Consider the following 24,179-nt stretch of genomic DNA (forward strand, 5'->3'; position numbering starts at 1 on the left):
GAAAATGAAGTTCAGGTATGGCTAACAAACATACATGAAATGAAAGCACAAAACAAATTCTAAAAAGTTAAGCTAGGGGCTGGCCCATGGCCTGGTGGTTAAAGTTCTGTGTACTCTGCTTCAGCAGCCTGGGTTCATGGATTCAGAGTCCAAGTGCGGACCTACTCCACTTGGTCAGCCGTGCTGTGGCAGTGACCAACATACAAAATAGAGGAAGATTGGCATAGATGTTAGCTCAAGGTTAATCTTCCTCAACCAAAAAACAGAGGAAGATTGGCAGCAGATGTTAGCTCAGGACAAATCCTCCTCAGCAGTAAATAAATAAATAAATTTAAGCTAAATGCTAAATAAGAGAAATACGAAGAAGAAATATTTCAAAATAAAAGTTAGGAACAAAATAGATTAGGCAAACACAAATAGATAAAAAGCACAGATAGCAATATTATCCTCAAAGTAAATAGAATTCATGGCAAAAACTATTAAATGGGACCAGGAGGATCTTTTCATATAGATGTAATAATAATTAACTTTTATGTATGGAATAAAGTAACATCAAAATATGTAAAGCAAACACTAAAAACATCAGGAGATTTTGAACACACCTCTTTCAGTTTTTAACAGATCAAATGGTCAAACATAAAGAAGAACATCTAAATAAAGCAATTTATAATAGCACCAAATAATATAATATTATAACATTTATATTTATCATATAAATAATAAATATATTATGTAGTATTATAATATAATAATATAGTATACAAAATAATAATATAATAGCATCTAATAAAATATTTTATAATATTTTCATTGGCATATTTCAAACTTAGTTGTAGAATATACTTATTACTAATAGAATATTTTTGTCAACTTACAATAAAACATTTACAAAAATTGAGAATCCATTGGTCTACAAAGTAACTATAATAATTCTAGAAAGTAGAATTACAATAGATACATTTATTTGGCCCTAATGCAAAATAAACCAGAAATTAATAATAAGAAAGAAAAATATCTCCAACTATTTGAGACTAAACAAACATTAATGCAAATTAGCTTCCTATAAACTCTTAAGTCAAAGAGAAGTTCAAATCAGTTATTAGAAAAAAACAATAGCAAGGAAGACATTAAGTAAGAACATTAATGGCATATTATCAAAGCTGTAATCAGAGGCAAATTCATAGTTTAAATTTTTTTTATTATTAAACAAGAAAAAGTAAATCAATTAACTCAAGAAATTATTACAGGTAAAACGAAATAACATGAACTGCAGTGGAAAAATAAATTTATATAACCCTCATGAGGACATGGGCCTTATCTATTCTGTTCAGAGCTGCAAACCCAGGACTGTCCCCTGAACCTAGGACAGGCAATCAGTTTGTTAAATTGATAGGTGAATGAGTGATTAAATAAGTGAATTAATAACAAAATTTGTGGGATAAAAACAATATTAATTGAACTGAAAATCTAAGACCTCTTAAGGATGTTCAGGCTGCATTCTCGAAGAAGAGTCTACCCTCTGCCCCAGGGAGGTGTGAAAATGGACAGAACAGTGCAAACTCCTGTTTACAGGGCAATCAGGTGAGTTGAACCAAGTGTGGTCTCAGACGCACAGGTGGGGAGTGCCAGAGGCCGCATGGTTCATTTCTGGAATATCTGGCACCTTCTGGGGGCAAAATCTGTCACAGAGGAAGGCTTGCCTTTGGGTAGGCTTGCACTGAAGCAATTTAGCGGCACTGCAAGAGAAAAAAGCCTCCTTTCTCTTAATGTTTACCCTCAAAATCCTTTGAACAGGTGACGAAGTCTTCCATTTCAACCTGAAAATAAAACTTTTGCAGTAAAAAAGTGATTTAGGTAGACTTCGAGGTTTGTTACTGATAGCAAAATCTTTCCATTGTATATACATATTATATCTTCTTTATCCATTCACCTATCAATGGAGGTTACTAGACTTATCAGGCTGGTCACTTTTTAATGTATATAAATGTTGAATCACTATGTTGTACACCTGAAACTAATACAACGTTGTAAGTCAACTATACTTCAATGAAAAGAATTTTTTTAAAAATATTGCTGCAATATTAAAAAAATAAACAAACAAAACCAAAAAAACTGAAAGAACCCTTTCCCGAACACACAATTTTAAGTAGGAAAAGTTTACCGCACTGCTGGGTGCTGAGAAACTGAAGGAGAGGGAGGGCTTTCATTGCTACAGGAAAGAATGTAGGATCATTAAAGACTCATAATGCTTTATACGTTTTCCCAATATTCATTCTCCAGCAAAGAAAGGGGAACAAACAGAATCTCAAGATAATGACACATTGTGGGACATATTGACTCAAGAGAAAGTCACTTTTCATGGCTTCCTGTTTCTAGTCGCTCTGACTGGCTTCCTTCGCTTCTACATGCAACATCCTCAAATCTTCTGATATTGAGATAAAACGATAAGTCTTTATTCATTGTCAATCCTTATGCCCCAAACAGTTCTTGTTCTTTTGACCTGTGAAAAGATTAACTGAATTGAAATGAAAGCCTTCAAATTTCAAAATATTGAATAATGTAGATAATTAAAATATCCTGTCACAGCTCAGGCTAAGGCCCCACTCACCTGGCCTCTCACTTGCAAGAGCCCAACATAATCCTTTTAAATCAGATAGTACTTCCCAAGATCCTATTTAGAATCCTAGCCACCTTCCTAACTTAGCAGGTGCTTCACACAAAAGACTAGTTTGCCTTTCCGCTTTTGTTTGGAAGGTCACCTTTACCAGGGCTGTAATTAATTCTTGCCAGGCTAATAGTGTTCCCTGTGAATCACACAGGTCTTGAGGGGAGAAAATTGATAATCTAATAACCATAGCAAAGTGAGACATCTTCACCTTCCAGACCAGGTATCTGGCTCTCTCTTCTTTTGGCTGACACAGCTTGGTGGTAGTTATGATTGCTGCTAGCTGTAGGAAAAACAAAAAATAGTTCCTTGGCTTTCTTAGGTTAGCAACATGTTCTGTCCCTGTTTTCGGGTACAAAGTCAGATTCTGACTCAGCCCATCCCCTTACCTGGAAGCAAAGGCTTTTCATGCAATAAGATACAACAGCTTAGCTTGCGTGAGGTTTTTGGGAAAAGGCCAAATATTCAAAAAACCATCTGCTTGCAGTACTCATAAATCACAGAAATGATTGCCCTTGATCTGCAGCCATTTCCCATTATAGAGGATATTGGTTTCCAAAAGATGTCACAGCATATTGAAATGAGATGGTCTCTTCCAAGCAGAAAATTCCTCTTTACCATTACATTATATAGCGAAATAGAATTATGTCATGTTAGCCCTTAAAAGCAGATAGAATCTCAGAGAAGATGCAGGTGGAGGTGTGGTTGTAAATTTTGCAACTAGCACAAAGGACAAGCCGCTAAAATTTGTTATGCTTTGCTCCGGTCAAATGTCCTAAGAGTTTGAAATGATTGGAAGCAAGTTCTATTTCTGAAGATGTCTTTTAACCAGGTGTCCATCTTGTCACTCATAACACTGTTTCTCACCAAGAGGAGAGACAACGGCAGTTAATAGAATGAATGTAAAGAATGACTGTACTGCAAATAGCCCATGAAAGCTAGACACTTATTATTTAGCACTTGGGGAACCATCTGCAGAATATTTGGCATTGCACAAAGCACAAGGGATGACAGGATGTCTGGCCAACGGCTTTGATGATCTAAGTGAGACACAACCTTCCAAGGAGCTGGCATGGCACATGCATGCTCCACTCATTTACCTTCTGTTGTTGGAGCCACTGAAGGGCTGGGTCTGAAATCCACAAAGCCTTGGGAAATTCCTGGTACATCCTTTAACACTCAGGGTTTATTCCAGCTGGGCTGATCTGACAGCATGTTTCTGGTTGACCTATAGGGAGCTGGTTTCAGTGACAGGCTCATATGTGGTATCATTGTTGAGAAAATGGTTGCAATGAGGGCTCTCTTTCTTACTTTGCCATCTGGTCTAAAATCACTTGGGTGCTTGTGTGCTTATCTTGATTGACATGAAAATTTTACTGTTACAAGTGGTGATATATACCTGAGGTATGTATTCAGGTTGTCTTCAGTAAACATTAAGTACTGTAAGTGTGGCCAACCCGCATTACCGTTTTGGGTTTAAATCTGTTTTTCATGAGAGTCCTGTGAGATCTTATTAACCTATTTTAGCTTCTGTGGACGTGGGATATATTATGGCTCATGCTTCAGATTGGGAAGTGGGGGAAGTCCAGAGTGGGGAAGAAAAGGATAAGATGGTGGTTAAGTGAAAGATTTTGGTGTTTTACAGACCTGGGTTTGTATTCCAGTTGTACTACTTCGGAAATATATGACTTTGGGCGAGTTATCTAACTTGAGACTAATTTTCTTCATTGATAATAACAGTGACTACTTCATAAGAATATTGTAAGGATGAAAAATAGATATAAGTATGTTTGTGTACATATATGTATATATGCATGTCTGTGTATATATATGTATGTGTGTGTATATACCTGATGAAAAATAGATATAAGTATGTTTGTGTACATATATGTATATATGCATGTCTGTGTATATATATGTATGTGTGTGTATATACCTGTACATATATTCAGAACAGATCCTGAGTAGAAGGTAGGCATTATTACCCCCATTCAAGAAACTGATAATTCCAGGACAGACCTTGGTAGAACAAAGAAGTTAGTGACTGAAACAGAATTCAACAACTAAAGTGAAAGGCAACCCAATAAAGACTGGGGCAGGGTCATTTCCTTCAGTTCCAGCTAGTTGTGTGTTCCACTTGTTTCAGTAGAGGACAGATTGAAAAGTCAAACTGAATCAACACTGAGCACTGTCTCTGTGTGTGTTCCTGCCTGTGTGTGTACATACTTCAGTTTGCAAGCAGAAGAAATAGGCTCAGTTACCCGAGGGACGGGGATTGATTTCAAGGAAATGTGGGAAGTAAGGAAATACAGGAACTCTCTGCAGACATCATGGGCTTCAGGAGCCTGGAATGCGGTTCACAGCTGCTTAGCTCCAGCAACTGCTGCGTGTGTGAAGATTCAATCATTTGTCACCCCTCAGAAAGAGATGCCTGTTACCCACTGTTACCCCTGCTCTAGTGAGCACAATTCTCTTGGCTAAAGTTGTACCTATCGCTGCGTCTCTTGACTTTCAGAATATCTTATTGTCTGCCTTCTGTTGCTTCTCTCCAAGGGCTGCGTCTCCAGTGGTCATGTGTGTACTACAAGGTCTTGACTTCCTGGCATAGCTGATTGAACCGGGATGGACACCTGACCTCAGCTGGGACAATATTATTCTTTGTACAGGGATTATAAAATCAGAATGGATACCTAAAGAGGAGTAGATGAGTTTTGTTAATAGCCACACTCTAGAGCAGGGTTTCTCAACTCTGGCACCATTGACTTTTTAGGCTGGATGATTTGTTGTGGGGTTTGTCCTATGTATCACAGGGTGTTTAGCTGCATCGCTGGCCTCTACCCACTAGATGCTAGCAGCATTCTTTCTCCATCTCCCTCTCTCCATCTGCCACAGTGTGACAATCAAAAATTTATCCAGATCTTGCCAAATGTCCCCTTGGGGGAAAATCACCCCTGGAGATTTTATTTCAAACTGAAGTGTGTACACACATACTCTGGAGTGGTGCTATAAAAAGTGTGGTCTATGGACTGACAGCATCAGCAGCACCTGGGAACTAATTAGAAGTAGAAAATGTTGGGCCTCATCTCAGAACTACTCAATTAGAATCCAATGGTGGAGTCTAAGAACTTGTTTTCACAAAGTTTGCAATGGCTTTTATGCTCACTACAGTTTGAGAATGACTGCTCTAGAACTTTGCTATCCTAAGTGTGGTTTGAGGATCAATAGCCTCAGATCACATGAGAGCTTGTCCAGATTCAGCATCACCTGGGAACATGTTATAAATGCAAATCATTTCTAACTGATTTTACGTAAATCAGAAACTCTGGGGAAGGAGCCCAGCAATCTGTTTTAACAAGCCCTCCAGGTGATTTTGATGCAGCTAAAATTTCAACCACGATGCCAATTGGAACTACCTCTGTGATTTTAAAGGATATTGATATCTTGGTTCCAACACCCAAAAGATGCTGATTTTAATTCATTTAGGGTATGACTGAGTGTCAGCATCTGGACTTACAACTTTCATGTGACTGTAATGTGCAGACAACTTTAAGAATCACCACTAGAAAGAGAAAGTCTTGAATCTCTGCTGCAAATGTCCCTGGAGCTTCTGTCGTCTCTTCGTATCTCCAATCTTCATTGCTCAACTCTTATTTTAATTTGTGAGTCACTCCTATACTCCTTCAGTGTTTTTAATTAAGTGAGCCAGAGTCCATTTCTGTTGCTTACAACCCTAACAACCTCAACCAGTACAGTCATTGTACAGGGGAGAGATTGTAGGCAGCAGACTCTCAGGAAATGTGTGAGGCCGGGTATTTGGAATTGGTCAGTGGATTGTGTGTGTGTGTGGAGGGGGGCACCCCTACATATTCTGGGATGGAAAACTAGCAGCCTATGTTATATAGTCAGCTGTTAGGGATCCTGCTCAATAAGTCTCTTCCTGCCATTGGGCAAAAGATTGCAGCTGTAAGTCATTAGCAGGTAACTCTCAAAGCAGCTGGGGGACTGATGCACACGCCTGGAAAAGGGGGTCTGGGCAAGCCATCAGGAGTAGGCACTGTCTGGGTTTATTAGATTGATGATGTCAAGGTGATGGGCCTGGGATAAAGGAAATGAGAGATATCTCAGACGTTTTGGTTCAAGGAGTAGGAGATAACTTCTACAAAAATTCTGCAGTTGGATATTATGACATTTCTGTGGCATGAATGGTTTATACTATGTTGGGATATTATTTCCAAACTAAAGGACAATTCTATATCTGCTGTCCCTTACCATGGAGAAGAAGGCACAACACACGGCATGGTGGTCCTCTTTGGATTATGAAGACAGTTTATGTTACATTTGGAAGAAGCATGTTGTCCATTGCCTCTGATCTGTTTACTTAGCATCTTAGTCTGCTTTCATTAGGTTTTGCTGTGTAACAAATAACCTCAAGAATCTCAGTGACTTACAAAAACCAGCATTTATTTCTCCTTCCTTTTCATCACACATTGCTGCTACAGTTCTAATCGAGGCTGCAGGTAGGTTCAGGTCTGCTCCATGTGTCTTTTCATTCCAGGGCCAAAGTCGAAAGAGTGCCACCTACTTGGGATATTCTCTTGGTGCAGAGCAGGAGTGCAAGAAAGCAGTTGGTAACACACATCACATCATAAAGTCTCGTTTAGGAACTGGAATACTATCACATCCACTCACATTCCATTGATCAAAGCAAGTCACATGGTGGTGAAGCCCAAAGTCTGTAAGACAAGGAAATACACTCCATCCACAGTGAACCCATGGCAAGAAAAGGGAGAGAAAGAATTGTGAATTTATCACCTCTGGGTATCTGAAAATCTCCCAGAGCAAGAGAAGCATCTTTAGCTCTCCCATAGCTAAGTTGCTCTTTACTCAGCACTATCACCCAGCAGTTCCACAGGTGCACTTTGGGGGCCAGGATGCACAATGCAGTCTGTGATAAGCCCTAATAGGCTGATCTAATGGTGGTGTCTAGAGTCTGAGAGCAGAACCATGCTCTTCTATCTGGGTAACTCTCCTCCTTTTTAGAATGAGCTCCCAGCTTTTTAATGGACTTTAGTGAAAACAAAAGACCTGGTCTTGCTCTACTTTGAGCTACTCATAAGCAACTAACGCTATTTGATATAGCTAGCTTTAGAGCTGGGTATAACCAGAAATATTGCAACATCAAATCAGATCCTGAAGGCACAAATTATTTGCACAATCAGGTTACACACATTCCCATTATTCACATTGCCATGAATTCCTCAGTCCATACCTCTGGATGGCCTCATGGAAACTTTCCTATGAACACTCATGCCCTGTTCTCTGTGAAATGCTGGCATGAACTGGAAATCGTCTGCAGAGTGACAGCTCCAGATAGGAGTCGCCCCAAAAGACAGTGGAGAAAATTAAACCTCTTTATGGCCAGAACACCAAGCGTAACAATTTTCTGTTTATTTTGCCTAAAAGGAAGTTTGGCCTGAAATCAGGACCTATATTGATTTCTAGGCAGTAGTCATTGTCTGGCCTTTGTTGGGGAAGAGCAAGATTAGAATATTGGTGACAAGAACTTTAAGAATGGGCTGGTGTGGATGAATCTCTCAGAATGAGTTTACAGCATGAAAATAATTGTATCTCATGTATGCCATTCTGATGACTTTTCCTGTGGAAGAGACTCTTAGTAATCAAGCACACAGATGGCCATAGATGTCAGTCATTTTCCTTCATTAGCCAGGATGGTGTCTAATCAGTGGGCTTATGAACAAGGCAGGCCTGGTGCCAGAGGTTGAAGCCATGCTGCTCTGGGCTCAACTGCATGAACTTCCCCTCACTAGATCTGACTTTTCTAGGATCATTGCTGAGTGCCCAGTTTTTCAAGCAACCACATCCAATCCTGAACCGCAATCTGGCACCAAACCTCTAGGGTGTTTTCTGGGCAGCTAGTGATCAGATGAACTAACCTGAGCCCCTGCCATCAGTGAGTAAATCAGAGATCTTTTACTATCAGAATAGAAATGCATACTCTGGATTTGGATCTTCTTTTTCTTCCCTTCATACCTATGCTCGTCGTCTATGAGTTTACTGGAGGTCATAGACACTGTCAGAGTAAACATATTACCTCCAAATTCACTTTGCAGCAAAAGTGGCAAGACAATGAGATGATATCCAGGGGATTAATGGACACTGTCATATGCCCGATCATTCAGAAAATCCTGGCCTTATAGGATGATTCAATGACCTAATAAAAGCTTGGGTGACATGAGCAGGCAGTTACCACCTTTCAATTTTAGGGTGCTATTTTGTAAGATGCACTATGTGGTTTGTACCTGTTACTGGCAGATTTATGCAGAAAAAGTCCAAGACATCCCTGGAGCATCCCTGTTTCCTTTTTATTTCTGAGAACAGGTTATTCAAACTTTTCTTCCCTTTTATGAAATACCCTGGTATACTTCCAACAATCCCCCTCCCTCTTTTGTTTTTGCTTAAGCTTGTCAGTTGATCGCACGTGCTTGCAACCAAAGATTCTTAATGAATATACCCCACTAATGAAATCTATTACTTTTTGGTTTTTTGGTGAAGAAGATTGTCACTGAGCTCACATCTGTGCCAATCTTCCTCTATTTTATGTGGGATGCCACCACAGTGTGGCTTGACGAGTGGTGCTAGGTCCACGCCCAGGATCCAAAACTGCGAACCCTGGCCCACCAAGTGGAGTGTGCAAACTTTGCTATGCCACTGGGCCAGCCCCTAAAATCTTCTACTTTTTAAACAAAGCAATAAGAGAAGCCCTAATGATTATTTTCACTGGGGCAAATAAAATGGTTGGCAATTTTTAAAGAGTATGCCAGACATTTTTTGTTGTCTGCCCAGTATTCATTCTCCTTTACTTTGTTGCTAAAAGAAATTCTGATGTCCTTAAAGAAGGCAGTGTACCCAGATAAAAAAATTACATTGCTCAGCTCTTCTGCTGCTGGGGATGACTAAAGAGGGACATGGTTCTGGCAAGGTAATGCTTTCAGGAAAGCCTTTGAAAGGAAACCATGAACTTTCACCTTCCCCTTTGCATTCCCTTCTTTTTCTTGCCTAGAATGCAGAGTGAGTTGAAGCTGGAGCAGCTATCTTGTATCCATGAATCAACAACATAAAGCAAAGCCATCTGCTGAGAATGGCAGAGCAGAAGGATAGAGAGAATTGAGACATTGATAGAAGGAGTTGATGTCATTATGGAGTCCTTGGACCAACACTGGATTGCCCATCTCTGGACTTACTCTAATGAGAGAAGAGTTGAACCCTCCTTGATTAAACCACTGTATTTTGGGTTCTGTTACATTTAACTGAATGCAATATTGAACTGGCATACACGGCTTCCCTTCTTTTCATTACACTTTCAGGACAGAATGGAAATCTTTCTATTTCCATATAGAACACAGCTATGCAGATAATTTGAGGGTATTGAAAGTACAATTTATGGCCTTTTTTTTTTATCATAGGGATTCAAACAACTAATAACTTTTGCTAGGATTGCTATGATTTTAGCTGACAAAAGGAACACAGATGCTGAATTTAGGACAAAGGAAGTTTGGATTTGCCAATTTCAGGCACATTTGTTTATCTTCAATTTGTTTTTCCTAACATAAAAATTACCTTATTTTTTAAAAGTGCTATCTTTTTTGTTACCAACAAATTTTCCCACTACCAGGGAATTTATGCTTCCCTCTGGTGCTGATGGATTTGTGTTTTACGTCAACTCTGCAGCACTGTCTCCAGATTCCTTGAGGAACATCCGCATGTGGCCCTAGAAGCATTTCTTCATCCACGGTGAAGATTTTTTCCAGGGACGACTCAAGGGTCTCATCTTTAGCTTCTCTTGTTCTCATTCTTACTAAATACTTTGAGATTTGGTACACGCCATCTGGGGGGTTTCCATTTTAGTTGTACAGGGTTTTGTGTCGATGTATCTACCAGGGCAAAGCACAGGAATGTAAACTTCAAGAGCCCCAAGAGTTAACGCTGCAATATAGAGGCCAAAATCCAGACAGAAGTTTGAAGATTACAGTGTCCTAGAGCTGAAGGGCACCTTCAGGATCATGTTGCTTAAACCATCATGTCAAAGATGCCTAGACAGAGGCTAAGAAGGTGCGAAGACCTCCCCTCCCCTATGACTAGAATCAGCGAGCTGGGAAGAGAACCTAACTTCCAATTTAGTGCTCTTCTAGGACCTTCCACTTCTCTTTCCCTCTCTCTTCAGGTCTGTCCCCCTCATACTTGGTTTCTCTTTGGACTTCCTCCCATGTGACTATTTGTAGCCAATCCTACTTCTTTTGAACCTTGCCCACTTAAACCAGAAAGGATTTGCATCTAGCTGTTCAATCATGGCATACTTTCTTTGCAAGTATCTGAAGTTGCTAACCAGATGTCAGAGGCTGGCTAACGCTGTGACGGCCCCCTCCTGAGGCTCTGCTTCCTCGCAGTATGATGGCAGGTTTCTTTTGTGTTGACGGCTCAGAGCCTTACCAAGAATTCCCTTCCTAGGCATTGCCGCCCCTCCTTGTATTTTAAGAACTTCTGTATTAGTTTTCTATGGCTGCTTTAATAAAATATCACAAACTGGATGGCTTAAAACAACACAAATTTATTCTTTTACAGCTCTGGAGGCCAGAAATCTGAGGTGGTTTTCCCTGGGCTGGAATCAAGGTGTCAGCAGGACTGTGTGTGATCCAGAGACTCTTGGGGAGAATCTGTTTCCTTGCCTTTTCCAGTCTCCAGTGGCCACCTGTTTTCCTTGGCTTGTTGCCCCTTCCTTCATCTTCAGAGCACCTCACTCCAATCTCTACTTCCATCTCCTCTAAAGTCAAATCTCCTTCTTCCTGTCTCTTAAAAGCACACTTGTGATTCCAGTTAGGGTTCACCGGATAATCCTGGATAACCTTCCCATCTCAAGATCCCTACCTTAATCACACAGGCAAAGTCACATTGACCACATACGTAACGTTCTGAGGTTCCAGAGATGAAAGACTGGATATCGTTGGGGCCATCATTCAGCCCACCACAACTCGCTTTCCTTTTTTGACCTCTACTTGGCCATCTGGTTACAATGAGTGCTGACAAGTGAGTACACCTTCTGAACACAGTTTATTGCCCAAGATTAAGGTGGCAACATAGGCCAATTAAAATATTAGCCTGCATTTTAAAATTTGTTCTACAAAAGCTAATTCTGTGTTTGTTCAAATAGAAGAAGCTATACTGTATAAAACTCACACTGCTTAGTGCTTGTGTTTTTCTGCCATAGGAACAAAGAACACGATACCAGTTGAGACAGAAATAGCATGTGCTAGAGCTAGAAAGAGAGAGAGAGAGAGTGTGTGTGTGTGTGTGTGTCAGAGAGAGAGGGAGAGGGAGAGGGAGAGAGAACCTGAGGAACACATGACAGAGGTGGGGAGCCCTACCATGATCCTGGTTCCATTCGTGAGGACCATCTGAGTCTCCATCCTTACCTTGGTCTGCTGGTGAAGCCTTTCTTAGTTCCTGTAAGATAGCTTCATATCTTAACAACAAATTCCTTTTCTTTCCCCTGAATCTGACTTTGCCACTCTCAACTAAGAATCTTAACAAATGCAAGAATATAGAGACAGAAAGAGAATGTGGCTATTAACCAAGTAGAGAGGGCAAGACCTATAGATAAGAATTTGACTTTGATTCTGTTGACATTGGGTCTGCTGGAGGGCTAACTACCGGGACATGAGACAGAACCACTAGGATGCTCTGCCAATGGAATATTCTGGCTCTAGAAAGTGGTCTTCAAATGTTTAGATGCTCTGAAGTAAAAGTGATATTTGCAACCAAAAAGTAGGGATGGAAATATTTGTGACATTAAAAGAATAGTTCTTTCTATTCCCTGAAGCACTGTTACTTAATTCTTGAAGATTCTATAGTTCAAGGTATTTTAGCAAAAGGACAGGCATTTCATTAGAAAAAGGCTATTAAAGGAAGGAAGAAGAGGACATGGAGAAGGTCCTAGCCCTCTGCAAGGTCCCTAATCCTGGACAACATCCTTGGAGTCACTTTGGAGATTTTATTTGGAACACGAGAAAGTAGCCTTCCAAGGTCATAGAGCAAGCCTTTCTTGCTTCTCACTTTTCAATCGCAAAGCTCCCTGGAAATGGCCTACATTTAAGCTGATAATGACCCATTCGCCAGCAGCAGATAGCCAGCCAGGAGGAAAAGTGGGGAAGAAAACGTGCCTGGGAAGGTGGGCTGATAAGAGTCGGGGGTGGGGGGTACAGTTTTGTCTAGCGTTGGCTGTGCCACTCAAAATCATCTCATACATCTAAAACACAAGAGCAGAGACACAAATTTTTCTTTCTCAAATGATGAATAGAAAACAGGTGTTGTTTACAACACATACAGTCCTGCACTTTAGTGCGATTTGAGAGACCTCTAAACTGAAGAGGGAAACTTAGATGGGACACCCAATGTCAAGTCTGGGAGGAGAGATGTACCATGTAGTGCTATGACATCCGTCTTAGCCCAAGAACTATCTGATTTATCAATGCTTCTAAGTTCTCAGTTTCTTGGGAGGAAATCAACAAGTCCCACTAATGCAGAATGAATTATGGCAACCAGGACACTGGACAAGTGAAAGGGATTCTCTCTCCTACGAAACGAAGAGGTTGGAGAAGATAGCCAAGGGCCCTTCCAGCATTAGATAGAGACAGAGAGACGGAGAGAGAAGTAAAGGACATACACAAGAGGGAGCGGGGATGCTGGTGGGACAGAGGTGAAGGAAGAGACTATGACAAAGGATTCAGGGCAGTGAGGGAAGTGGAAGTCTCTGAACGACGGAGCGTGACAGGCCAGTCCATCCTCCCCAGGAGGAGAGAAACCCCTTGCAGCACGGCGTGCCATGGGGCTTCTGCCTGTTTCCCACGAGGGATGAGGGCTGCTAATTGCTAGGGTTACATTATAAATGTTAGCTCAACTGACATGACATCTCGTAATAAGGGACAAGCCCATGTATTTTTGATAGTGCACCAGTGACAAAATCCCTCTCAGTTCAGCAGAAAAATGCTGCAAGAGTAAATTGTCAGTGACAACATCAGTGTCCTTGCTCGGCTTCAGAGATTAAGTGCACACCAGCCACGGCCAGGCCCTGACATGGCTTTAGGTACCTTCAAAAAAAGCCACCAAATTAAATCCACATATATGTGGGGAGGGAAGCCTCCTACCTCGGCAGGGAGATACCTTTGATTAAAGCTCAGTCTGACCTTCCTGCTTCATCTCCGCAGAAATTGAGACACATTTCCTAAATGGCAGGACTTTACGGAATCATAATGAGCAAGGACCAGGATGCCTTGCGTTCCATTTCTATCTTCATTCCTGGAGCCGGTAAAGGAGAAAATCAGGGAGGGTCCCTACTTCATTATCAAGAGAACAATGCGGTCCTCTCTCTCCTGTTTCTTTTGTGCAGAGGCAGAATTATCTGTGGAACAAGTAATTCTTTCCCGCACACTTTAGATTGCTTTTCTGCACAGCTGAATTCTTAGGTTATTAGCGTTTAGTGGGTGCCAATAGTTTGATGGGAATTCTTCTATTTTGAGGGTGATATGTATTAGTAAATAATTCACTCTGGGAAAGCAACCCAAGCTTCAGGGAATTTAAAACAAAAACAAAACCCAATAAAACGAATCTGTTTCAAAGTTAACGAGAGTAAAAGAAACCAGAGGGTTTTACTTTCAGGTTCTTTGATGTTTCATTAAATCACAATTACTTAAATTGCAAAATGGCCAAGTAGTCTATGCAGTCAGTAAGAGTTTCTTGTTTTTATCACATAAATTTTCTGGGGTTAAAACAATTTCTATCCACTTGGCAAATATATCTTCTGCAACATTGTATTGTTCTTCTTGTGAATTAAAATAAAACAATTAATAAAAACTGTATTCTTACATTAATATCCCCCATTTAACTTTATTTTCTATGTGAACTATAGAACCCAGCACCTTTTTAGTACTTAGTAAATATTAAAACATTGTAATGTAACATTTGTACTGCAAGCAGGGTCCCAAAGAAATTGTATAAATATTTTTTAAGCTAGGAAACAGTACCCCCATCCATCATATTTTTACATGGGCAGTATATGTTACTATAAGGTTTTGGTGAATATGTACTCACCCAAGGGAGGAGGATAGATTTTCTGAAGATAAAAAATGTTTATTTAAAAAGAAAAATTCTGCCAGCTTGTGTAGAATGAAATGACATAATGTCAAACAGCTTGTCCACTGTCTCCATTGTCATTTAACATGTTCTCTATACAGTGTCAGGTCTGTGTTCCTGCAAATGGTGAGCATGTGTCCAATAAAATCTCACCTGTCGCTGCATAGGGGTGGAATGTATTATGCTCACATCAATGTCCCCAGATGAAACCAAACATGTTTCTGTTTAACAGCGGTCTGCATGAAAAGGGAAAAAAGGAATCTCGAATGGAGAATGGAAGCAAAACTCAGCCGCGCACTACCCAAAACTGAGGACATGCTGCCCTCTTGTGGAAACCTGTAGTGCTAACATGTGTGGTCTGGATCGAGGGCTATTTGCCTAGACAAGAAATGGTTCTAAGGGGTCGACTTGATCAGGATCTCAGAACAATATTTGAAAACTCTAGTGGTATCCATATACTGTCTTTATTCTTTCACCCACCGTCTTGATGCAGAGTGTCAAGTCCAAACCTAAAGGGTAGACTTTACTGTTGTTCTTTTAAAAAATCTTTGATACACGTTCCCCTGAAAAAGAATATCCTTTCCTCTCCTTGACTACCTCCTCTTCCTCCTCTGCCCTGTCTTTACTGATCTTATCACCAATAGAGTTGACAGCTCTCTCTGTAAAATAGAGAAATATGGATATTTCAAGTTTCTTATTTTTTTTTTGAATAAACGGTAACACGCGCAAAATTTGTGATAAATGGTAAGCAAGTGAAAGCTAAGGCAAATATTGGCGCCAAGCTGAAGAGAAGAAAAAAAGCGAAATAGTGTAGCCCCCCGCCTGCTTTGTTCAAGTGCCCCTCTCACCTCAGCCCTCGGCACACTCATCGACCCTTCATCTGACCTCCTACTTTACTGACAAAGTAGAAGACAATACCGTTATCTGTCTTAGAGTTATTATTTCCCTCCTTCACTTACCCGTCTATCTGGGTCCACATTCCCAACCCTTCCACCAACTACCGTTATCGCCTCTCCTCCGAGCACTGCGAACCTTTTCCTCTCTCAGGAGTGCACGCCTCCTCCTCAGCTGTGTCTCTACTTTGAGATCCTACTCCTCTGCCGAGTCCTTCCCAATTACCTACAAACATATACAGGTCTCTTCTGTATCAGGAAAAAGAGAAACGAAACAACTCACAAACAAAGCAATACAAAACAAAACAAACCTGCCCAAAATCCTGCACTGCCCTCTCGCTCCGATCCTGCTTCTCTAGATTTTGCTAAAAGAAAAATCCACAGCGTCTTGTTTCTTCTTTGTCTACTCATTGCTCAATCTGCCTGACCACTAAGTTCTCAGAGCCTACCACACTGTGGGCCTTTTTGTGGGACGAGGCTCCAGCTAGTTTTTCACCACCAAGGAGCTCAGCATCTCCAAGAGTTCATTCTCTAAACCACCTGTTCCTTGTGTCCATGAAAGATTTTAGTGGTTCACTGAGTTTGGGATGTGCTGCCTGCTATAGGCCCTCTACAGTCAGAGGGCCAGGGAACACCTCTAAAGCTCTGAGACAGCCCGTAGTAATGAAGTCTGATCAAGTTCACTTAACTTAGAGTTCCCTCAACCTGCTGGACCTAGAAATCCTTTTTTTCTCAATACCTACTAAGCACCTGGAGAAATAGCGTTTCACTAAACACATGTTTTGCTGCACAAACAACTCTTGACTTATGTTTGAATATATCTTCTTCTGGATGTGTGCAAGCTTTTCCTGGGATATATTTAGAGGAGGGATTTACTGAGCCTTAGACAAATTCAGACAAATTGCCCTTTAATGCAGCTGTACCAGTTTATAAAGCCAACGGCACACATATGTGAATCTGTTTTCTTATACTATTGTCAAATCTTGATATTATCACTATTTTTAATTTGGTGGGTAAAAAATGAAATATTATTGAGCTTTAATATCGAACTCTGATTTTTAATGAGGTGAGGGCACATTTAAATATTTTTCTCTTATCTGAGAGTTGCTGTATATATTATTTGATCTTTTTTAGGGGGTAGTTTTTATTCTTTATATATTTTCTGGATTCTGATCTTTTGCCTTTTATGTGTAATGGAAATATTGTCACTCAATTTGTTAGTTATATTTTAATCTTTATGATGGTTTTTGCAACATTTAAAAAAATTTTGCCATTTGAAAAGTTTTCAATTTTGATATTGTCAAAATTATTAGCATTTTCCTCTATACCTTTTAAGAAGAACTTCCCTTTCCCCAAGAAAAAAAGTCTATTGTCTTATATTTCCTATACAAAACTTATTAATTCAACATTTTCATCCAATCCATTCATGTTATCTCAGTATCTACTCATATGGGCACTCCTGGTCAAATACATAAGTATTTATTTTATAGATTTATTTTATAGTGGATTTTAAAATGATACATAGAGATTCTCATAAGAGGGTACTTTTAGGTACACATTTGGGTACAATATAGCAGGACAATTTGGGTGACAAAGGAAATATTTACTTTCCTTTGAAATGAATAAGAATATTTGATTAGGTAAAAAGATATCTAGTCACTAAATTTTTGTGATAGACTAGCTGGTAATGCTTATATTATTCTATTCCACATTATTGATAATGTGTCATTCAATAGCATCTTTTTCATTTAAGCAGTTGAGGTTTATCTAAATTTTGATTGATCTGATTGTTTATTTGGTGGAATTAAAAATCCATGTCCTGAAATGCAATCCAACACTCATGAAGATGGGATTGGCAGTTCCCTGACACACCATTCTCTTCCTATATTCATGAGATCTCCCTGTTTTACTAATAAGAATTACAGACAAATATTGTGCCTGCTGAATTCTGGAAGGGGCAGGCTAAAGGATTACAGTGTTTTGTAGAAGAATGAAATAAAATGTCACCATCCTTCTTGACCCAGCAAATAAATGCCATTAGGTGATTTCTATTGAGTCTTTGCACCAGCAGTTCAGACTTAATTAGTGATGGTTTCAGTGGAAGGATAAGGACCAATTAACAGAGAGTCAGAGACTCTTTGTCCCTGAGTGCTTAGGTGCTCTAGGGTTGATGATGAGTTTGTCAGTGATGTTCTTGAAATAACTGGAACTTAATTTCATTCCCAAACCAGCACTGAAGAGAGTAAGGATTCAAAGAGGAAAAGCTCAGCGAGCACATTAATAGTGCCCTGCAATCCCAAGGCCCGAGGCCAGGTGGGGGCACTGTCGCACATCCTCTCACTCTGAGAATAAAGCGTTTCTCAATTTTAAGGCCTTGCAGGGCTACACTTTGCTTCCAGCTTTTCCTACAGCGAAAAGGAATCTGTGAAATGGTCTCAACTGTTGGGATTCAGAACAGCCTAATTTAAATTCAAAGTGATTTTCTCTGAAATAGAGATAAACCATTCAATTAGCATCAATTAAGGTGGTGTCTTGGGAGGGAGCAGAGATGAAGGTACGTGAACAGTCTGACATCTTGAATTGCAAATTTATGTCCTTCTTTATCCTCCCTTCTTTCTTTTTTATTTCAGACAAGAAAAGCAACTCCGTGCATTTCTTCATCTGTAAGTTTGCTCGCCATGCATGCGAACAATCGCCAAGTGAAGATCGTTCTGAAGCCAGAGAATGGTATTGCAAGGTCGCGCTGAATCTGGTCCACCCACTGGCAAGGACTGGTCCAATGAGGACCTGGTCATGGCAAGATGAACACTATGCAGGGACATTGCTGGCACAGTTCAGACCTGTGACATGAATATGGGCAAACATCGGCACGTTCACAGCTGCAGGTGCAGACTGCTGAGCTGTAGAAGCTGACCGAAGAATAAGCATTGTTCACTCTGACCAGAGAGCCCAATAGTCACCAAGCACAGTGACCCAAGCTTTCTAGAACTCCTTGCAGTCTGACTGGAGGGCCGGGGTCATCTTTGCTACACTGTAAAGCACCTACATGTGCATTTCCTCAGATGAATCCCTCCCTGCAGAGAATGTGCTCCAGAATTAACCTGCTTCTTCACCTAGACAGTGACCCAGAGGAGGAGAACTGCCCTTTCATTGTCACAGGGTGGAATGTGCACAAGATAGTCTACCATTCACATGGGCTTCTGAGTCCGAATGTCTTCAGGAAAAGTGGTCCCTGGATTGGAGTCACAGTTAAATCTGGGAACTGTCTTAGTGGTCAATAGAATACCGGGATCTATGCCAATGTGATGACCTTTCTTTATTATGACCCAATTTATCTTTCCAATTTTATTTCCTTCTCTTCTCTTTGTGCTCTTGTCTCAGAACTTTTGCACTTGCTGTTCCCTCTACTGGAATGCTTGTCTTTGTCCTTCTCCTCTGCAAGGTCACTGGTCTCTTCCAGCACATCTCCTTCTCTGGTTTGACTTTCTTTACTCATTTACCATCCTTCGACATAGTGTGTATTGTATTCACTTATTTATAATATGCTACAGAAACAGGGATTTTTAAAAAGCTCTTTTGTTCACTGCTAAATTCCTAGAGTCTGGAAGAGTATGGGGAACATAGGAGATGCTCCCTGACTGTTTCTCTTAAACCACTAAGTAAACATTCAGACTAATCACTCAGAACTATCCACTGCTCCCTCTGCCTAATCCATGATTTCTGGGCAGTTGCTTGAGCCCATTACCCCAAGTCCAAGCCTGTCCACCCTTCAAGGTCTGCTCAGTGTCAGCTCATACGTAGACTCTGTTGATTCTTCCCGTTATACATAACGCCGTCTCTCACGCTTCCCTAGACTTTTACAAATAGCGCTTTCTAGATGGCATCTATGCTTATTTATATATGCCTTATCGGTATTATTAGATTGTAAGTGGTTTGAAGGAAGGACATATTTCTTAGTAGAAGGTGTGATCCTAGAAGCTTCACATACTGTTAGCATACTGCTTTTTACAGGGTATGTGTAAAATACTTATATGCTATAATCCCAGAGCTTAAAGACGCGGACTCTGCAGTCGGATAAACCTGGATCCGCGGATTGACTGCTCCCCTTCACCTGTGACCGAAGCTTTGCGGTCCCGCACCCGCCGCTCTGTTCTGGGTCCTGCACTCTGATTTCGAGGTCGCGCTACTTGGTGCCACAGCCTCCTGGCGCTGCACCCGCCGTCTTCTCGCTCTCCCACCACGTCTCTCCTTTTTCTAGGTTGTCGCTCTGGAGGGCAGTCACCGTAACTTTTTCATCTTAAACCAAGTGAGCGCCTAGGAGGTAGTAGAAATTCAAGAAATATTTGTAAAAGGAATGAAATAGTAGTTGTGCAAACTCAACTTTTAACAAACGAGTGTGTTCCTTCTCCAGATGGTTGCTCGGCGAGCTAAGGTATAAGGATGGCGGGAATTTGAAAATGGCCTGGGAGCAGCACGTTCTCTGCCCCACCTGCCAGGGGAGAGTGCGGCCGAGTGATGCTGAGAGATGCATCACAAGGAGCTTAGGAATGGAGTTGTCACTCAGTTACTCACTCATTAAGTGGCTTAATAAGTCATGACATCTTTCGGGAGAGAGGGGACTCAATTAATCATTGGAACGCACAAGTTTTAGTGTTACTTAAAATCTGATCACACAGAGACAGCCACCATATTGGCTGAATGAAAGAAAAGTGAATAAATCATGATTAGTAGGAACAAGGATAATGTTATTAATATAACCACTGATATCAAAGAACTATTTATTTTCAATGGACATGTCTGAGATTCAGACTCTAGGAAATTTCAACGGTATTTTTCAAGGTTGGTTAGTTACCTCTCTTTCTTTGGGGAATATATATTTTTTACATCTCTTAATCAAAGAAAGCTAAGAATGAAAGGGAGTGAGCTGTACACCGAAATTGCACATTTAAAGATGGGAGAGATCGATCCTTTATTTCCCATTATCAGTCTCAGCTGTGATTATTAAATATTTTCTCTTTGCTTGTTTATATTCCCTCATTTTATCATTTTCAATCTCATTTTACCTTTTTATGGTCTTGTTTTTTCTTAGTCTTTTGCTTATTGTTCAGAAGTTAGTTACATGTAGCATCCCAAGTCTGCCATCTAGTGGAATAAAGTGGTCAAGACAGCTGTGGATGGTGATGGCGAAAGTCTAAATCAGACACAGCCTTCCTTGGAATAGAAATTACTCCTTTCATCAGAGTTCAAAGCAATGCCTGGACTCCAATTTACCAAATTTGTGTAGTGAAACTGAAAATTGCATTTAATTGTCTAAAATGGCTGCTGGATATATAACTATGTTTGCTGTTTTATTAAATTTTGCAGAGCTTCTGAAGACTTGAGTAACCAGAGGCAGCTCTGTTATATTTGCTGTGAAAAGAGTGAGGGCGAAACTACTGACAGAAGTGATTTTAGAAGAAAGGCTGAAATTAAGAGCAGGTGTCTTTCCTGGGGGCCATCAAAGATCATAGCCATTTTGTCCTAGAAAAAGAAAATTACAAAACATGTCATTAACCTCCTTATGAACGGTATGCCATGGAGTATGTACAGATGCTCTTTGAAAGACAAAGCAAACATGTAGCTGTTCCTATTGAATGGTTTTACTTTATCATTTACTCATATTTTTCTGCATAGATGAGTGAAAAATATTTATCGTCAATCTGTGATTTTTGAAACATATTCTCTGATTATAAAAGTAGCACAGTTTCATTATGGAAAATTTGGAAAATTCACAAATATATAAAGAACAAAAAAGACACCTGTAATTTTGCTCTCCAAACATAACCACTTTTTATTATTTTGATATATTTCCTTTCAGCCTTAATCTCTTCACAGATGTAATATATTTATAATTTTTCTTTGACAAAATTTTAATCAGTTTGGTTCCACTTTTCTTAATTAACAAGACAAGATGACCTTTTCACCCAGGTGATTTAAGAACACAGTTTTTAATGACTGTAAAATATCTTTTATAATTATGTACAAAAGTTATTTAAACCAATCCTAATTATTAAAAGTATTTTAACACTTTCCAGATGTTTTGCTCTTAGAAACACTGCCACCTTTAACTCCTGACATTTACATATTGGTGAGAATTTGATTATTTCCTAAGTACAAACTCCCTTGAAGTTTAAGGGTTCAATAAAACATTTGTAGCCTTTTGATTTAAATAGCAAAGTTCCCTTTCATAAAGTTGTAATAATTTTTCTCAGGCTAGCATTGTATGAAAGGATCCCTTTCATCTTACCCATGGCAACATTATTTTCATTTGATTAAATAAAGGTAAAAAGAATATCTCATTGAATAATAATTTGCATTTCTTTGATTATTAAACAGACTGAATTCTTTTGATTGCCGGAAATTGCATTTCTTACCTAATTATTTGTACTTTTTTTCTCTCATGGTATTTTTCTTGTTGATTTGTTAAAACTATTTATAAAGTTAGGCTATTAATCATTTTTCATCGTATGTACCGCCAATCATTTCCTCAGCTTGTGGTATGTTTTATTTGGTGTGTGAAGTTTTAACTCTTTTGTATGTGGTAAAATTCACCAATCTTTTCCTTTACACTCCATTTTCAGCTTTTATGTTCAGAAATGTCCCTTTCATTTTCCACCTTCATCTCTGTCTTTTGCGTCTGCGTTTTCATTTCCATTTCACAGAGACCATACCTTTTTGTGCCTTTTTGAAGATATCCTTTAGAAATGAAAATCATTTTCCTTTGGTTCTTTTATTAAAGCCATTTCCCATGTAATTTTTTTCCTTAGTCTTTGGGAGAAATGAAGCAGCATCTTCCATAGGTCACAATTAGTGAAAATGTCTCTCCAATTGTAGAAAAGTTTTTATTATTAGAGTTAATTTTCAGTACTGTTATGAAGCTTTTCCTTTTTTAAAAAATTAGAATTTTAATGGGACACTGGGAGACACTGGGGCATGAATTTCTTGCCATCCTAAACCGTGTATCTATTTTATGTCTTTTATTCAGTATGGATCAGGAGAAAGGGAGAAATAAGTGAAGGCTGAGAGTTGTAGAGATTAAATAATCCTGAATGATACTAATTCATGTCTGATACTGACAACACGGATATGCTTGCCTCCTTGCTGGGACTGTCGGTCACGTTAATTCCTGTAATAACTTAAATATGGACTTCTGAGGAAATTTAGGCAGTCAGAAAGGCTGGTTTTTTGATCCTTTAAACATTTCTCCCACCTACACCCTGCTCAGCAATTCCTGAAACTGTGGCATCTCATTTTCCTCCAACCTCTACACATTAAAGTGACAGGTAAATGAAATCAAGCAGTATGACATTTCAAGCTACAGCGTGCCCTTTCCCTGCCGTCCATCCAATAGCCTGAACTCCTTGCTCTTTTGCTGTAGGAAGTCACCTTGAACGACATCGCAGTACCACACACTCATTTGTGGTTTTACATCCTAATCCAAAATGAAGGCCAACGAAGGTAGCGTCCATCAGTTATAAGAACATCACAACCTAAAGTTTCAAAGCATATGCAGTGAAACGATAGCTTATAGCCTCTCCACACAATAGTAAAGTGGCTAAGAGCCGGGCCCTGGGCAGACCGCCTTGTTTGGGTGCCTGATAAACCATTACTGCCCACGTGGAGGCCCCGTTGTCGACAATCCCAGATGAGCCTGACTCTCAGCTATCCCAGGTCAGACATCAGACGTGTGAGTGATGAAGCCGTCTTGAGAGGCATCCTCTCAGTCCCAGCTGTCCCAACACTGCCATCCAAGTCGCCCCCAGCTAGTTGAGTCATTCCAGCTGAGGTCCCACATATGGAGCAGAGAAGAGTTGTCCTTTTTGTGCCTTTCTGAATTCTCGATCCTGAGAGTCTATAAGCATAATGAAATGGTTTTTATTCTACTTTTGCGGTTATGATTGAAGCTACTTCATTGAACGCTTGTGAGAATTAACTGAGATTATCCATCTAGCGTGTTTAGAAGAGGGCCTGACACATAGGGAGTGCTCTAGAAGATAACTGGCTGTGTTACAGATTTGATTTCCTTTAAACAAAATACTCAACGTGCCCAAGCGGAGCTTCATGACATCAAGGATAATCTAAGAGATGGTAATTTTACACTCTTCCACTAGGGGTCTCTATAACTGTATTCAAATGTTAATTTTCAGAGAGCAGAAATTCAAGCGTTAGAAATTACAGATAATTTGAGATCAGAGATGTATACATCTTCTTCTTAATAATAAGGCAAGTCTAGGAATTTGGGGATTGCAATTGCAGCAACGTCTTTGAACTAGCATAATTAAGAATTGGGGCAGGGTTAGGAGAGCTGCGGTTGAACTTAGAGAGCCAGAACCTTATTCACCCTCAGGACTTTCTTCTCGCTTATCTCTGGCTTTACT

The 24,179-nt window shown here is 39.9% G+C and overlaps 1 long non-coding RNA gene across 1 annotated transcript in view; it reads left to right on the plus strand.

Annotated features, from left to right (window-relative positions):
* Positions 1–22,102, plus strand: part of LOC139082803 (uncharacterized) — a 103,117-nt gene extending 81,015 nt beyond the window's left edge. Inside the window, exon 4 of the long non-coding RNA XR_011539054.1 lies at positions 18,393–22,102. This is a non-coding gene — a long non-coding RNA (uncharacterized lncRNA). The remainder of the gene's footprint in view (positions 1–18,392) is intronic.
* The last annotated feature ends 2,077 nt before the right edge of the window (positions 22,103–24,179 follow it).

The sequence above is a fragment of the Equus przewalskii genome, chromosome 4, assembly GCF_037783145.1.
Source record: "Equus przewalskii isolate Varuska chromosome 4, EquPr2, whole genome shotgun sequence".
NCBI lineage: Eukaryota > Metazoa > Chordata > Mammalia > Perissodactyla > Equidae > Equus > Equus przewalskii.